The 3,110-nt window shown below is 46.5% G+C and overlaps 1 pseudogene across 1 annotated transcript; it reads left to right on the top strand.

Moving 5' to 3' along the window:
- Window positions 1-373: 373 nt before the first annotated feature.
- LOC110744089 lies at window positions 374-1,836 on the top strand (annotated as a pseudogene). The gene has a single exon (XR_002524215.2). The product of XR_002524215.2 is annotated as a non-histone chromosomal protein HMG-17 pseudogene (transcript).
- The last annotated feature ends 1,274 nt before the right edge of the window (window positions 1,837-3,110 follow it).

Genomic DNA, 3,110 nt, shown 5'->3' with positions numbered 1-3,110 from the left:
GGGAGGAGCAGTGATGTTAGTCTTTCAGAGAAGCTCCTTTAGAAAATGACTGAGTGTGGCCAGGTGCGGTGGCTCACGCCTGTCATCCCAGCACTTTAGGAGGCTAAGGAGGGTGGATCACTTGATGTCAGAAGTTTGAGACCAGCCTGGCCAACATGGTGAAACCTGGTCTTTAGTAAAAATACAAAATTAGCCAGGCATGTTGGCAGGCGCCTGTAATCCTAGCTACACAGGAGGCTGAGGCAGGAGACTTGCCTGAACCTGGGAGGTAGAGGTTGCAGTGAGCCGAGATTGTGCCACTGCACTCCAACCTGGGCAACAGAGCAAGACTCTGTCTCAAAAAAAAAAAAAAAAAAAAAAAAGGAAAGAAAAAAGAAAGTGACTGAGTGAGGTTTCAGAGAGCAGGGTCCAGCCTTAGACTGGAGATAACAGCGCCCAGGAAGCTGCAGGAGTGACCTTCCAAGCCGCCCTGTCTGTGCCTGCAGGCCTGCAAGGACTCAGGGCGGCTCCGTGCAAGTGTGCACGGAGCAGGGTTTCTCTATCCAGGCATGCTACTGGGCTGTTCCGCTCAGGGGGTTTCTGCAACACCTGCCAAACACGCAAAACCAGGCTTGTGAAATAAGAAAGTAAGAACCCCGAGCAGTGTGAAGAAGAAGAGGCAAGAACGACCCCCAGACCGACCAAAGCCCACGTGAGCTGCATCCCGCGTCCAGCACCTACGTCCCGCTGCCGAGGCCACCATGCCCAAGAGAAAGGCTGAAGGGGATGCTAAAGAAGATAAAGTCAAGGTGAAGGACAAACCACAAAGACGATCCGCGAGGTTGTCTGCTAAACCTGCTCCTCCAAAGCCAGAGCCCAAGCCTAAAAAGGCCCCTGCAAAGAAGGGAGAGAAGGTACCCAACGGGAAAAAGGGAAAAGCTGATGCTGGCAAGGAGGGGAATAACCCTGCAGAAAACGGAGATGCCAAAACAGACCAGGCAGAGAAAGCTGAAGGTGCTGGAGATGCCAAGTGACGTGTGTGCCTTTTTGGTAACTGTGTACTTCTGGTGACTGCACAGTTTGAAATACTATTTTTTATCAAGTTTTATAAAAATGCAGAATTCTGTCTTTTTTTTTTTTTTAAAGCTATGTTGTTAGCACACCGAACACTTCGTTGTTGTTTTTGGGGGAAGGGGCATATGTCACTAATAGAATATCTCAAAGCTGGATTGAGGTGGGGAAAACACCTTTCCCTTCTGGTTTTGGGAGACTTCCTCTTGGTTCCCAGGAGGAGGGACTCCCTGACTTTGACACACATGGCCACCTTGGCACAAAAGCCTTGTGCTATGGAAAAACAAATTTGTTTTTATGTCCTCTTCTCCCTTTCCATCTTTCAGCATAGACTTAACTCCCTTAAGCCCAGACATCTGTTGGGAACTGACCCCTAGTCATTGGTTACCAGTGTGTCCGGCAATCTAGACTTCCCAGTGATGCCACTGAGATGGCACCTGTCAAAACAGCAGTGGTTCCATTTCTAGATTGTGGATCTTCAGATAAATTCTGCCATTTTCATTTCACTTCCTGGAAGTCAGGGTCGGCTTGTGAAAAGTTGTTAAACAACATGTTAAATGTGAAATGTCAACCCTCACTCTAAACTTTCCCTGTTCAGAGCATCAGATGAAGATGTCACTGGGTTTTATAGTGGCTTTCTGATATTTGGTAGTCCATTGAAGAAGGGAGTTTGAAAGTTGTTGTATACTGTTAACGATTTTCTGCCCATGTCCTGCCTGAAATACCATGATTGTTTATGGAAAGTATCTTTAATAAAGCTGGATACAGTTTGGCTTGGAAAAAAAAGAAGAAAAAAAAAGAAAGTAAGAACCCACCTTTGTTTTCTGAGCTCTTTTTCAGCCCTCCCTGTTAGACCCTAAAGTCACCCATAAATCCAGTGAGGCTGACTGTTCTCATTTCTCAGGAATTCCTGAGTAGGGCAGAGCAGGTGGGACTGTGCTTGTGTAGGTGCTGACTGCAGGCCTCCATCTCAGCTTAAAAGCCATGAGCACCTTGGGGAGGGCGACCCTACAGCCTGGTTTTCTTGGCAATGTTCTACTTACGTTTGTTGAACTGGCACCTCAAGTAACCCTAAATATCCCTCTCAAAAGTGTTTCTGTGCTGGGTGAGGTGGCTCACACCTATCATCCCAGCACTTTGGGAGGCTGAGGCGGGCAGATCACCTGAGGTCAGGAGTTCAAGACTAGCCTGACATGGTGAAACCCTGTCTCTACTAAAAATACAAAAATTAGCCAGAATGGTGGCACATACCTGTAACCCGAGATCATGCCACTATACTCCAGCCTGGGTGACAGAGCAAGACTCTGTCTCAAGAAAAAAAAAAAAAAGGTCTCTGTCTGAATGATAAATTACATGGCCACTGTGAGGGTACTAGTACTGTATGTTACTGGCTGGGGTCCCAGGGTCCTGGCCAGACATCTGCGTCCTTGCCCATCCAGCTGCTAGCCTGAGCTGATCGCCTGGTCCACACCAGCGAGGATTTCATTGATTGGAAGAAGATCTGAATGAAGCTGTGACTTGTCTTTGCTTCCAGAGGAATTAGTTTATTTATAAGATTAAACTAATCTGCACCTTCTGCTCCAAGGACTTAACTTAGAGTCAAACTAGCTGATTGTTATTTAGGTTGAACCAAGCCAACCTGTTCAGAAGGGCTGGGGAGAAGACGCAGGGGAACGCAGGGAACATAGCCTCTGCCAGGAGCATTGTGGACAAAACAGAGCTTTCTGTCTTAGGGGGAAAATGCAAAACCAAAATTGGACTTTTGGTAACTGCTCAGTCATTTCGTGTAGAAGGACCACAACTATTTTATTACGTTTTCGTGAAATGTTTTTTTCAAAGTGGAAAGTTACCACCACTGCAACCACCCCCAATTTAAAGTTAACACATGCTCATTAAAAAAAAAAAGCCAGCTGCAGTGGTTCACACCTGTAATCCCAACACTTTGAGAGGCCAAGGCAGGAAGATCGTTTGAGCTCAGAAATTTGAGACTAGCCTGGAAAACATCATTAGACCTCATCTCTACAAAAATAAAAAATTGGACATAGTGGTGCATGCCTTTA

This window comes from Papio anubis, chromosome 11, assembly GCF_008728515.1.
Source record: "Papio anubis isolate 15944 chromosome 11, Panubis1.0, whole genome shotgun sequence".
Lineage (NCBI taxonomy): Eukaryota > Metazoa > Chordata > Mammalia > Primates > Cercopithecidae > Papio > Papio anubis.
The sequence above is the reverse complement of the archived record's forward strand: the minus strand, read 5'-3'. Positions and strand labels throughout refer to the sequence as shown.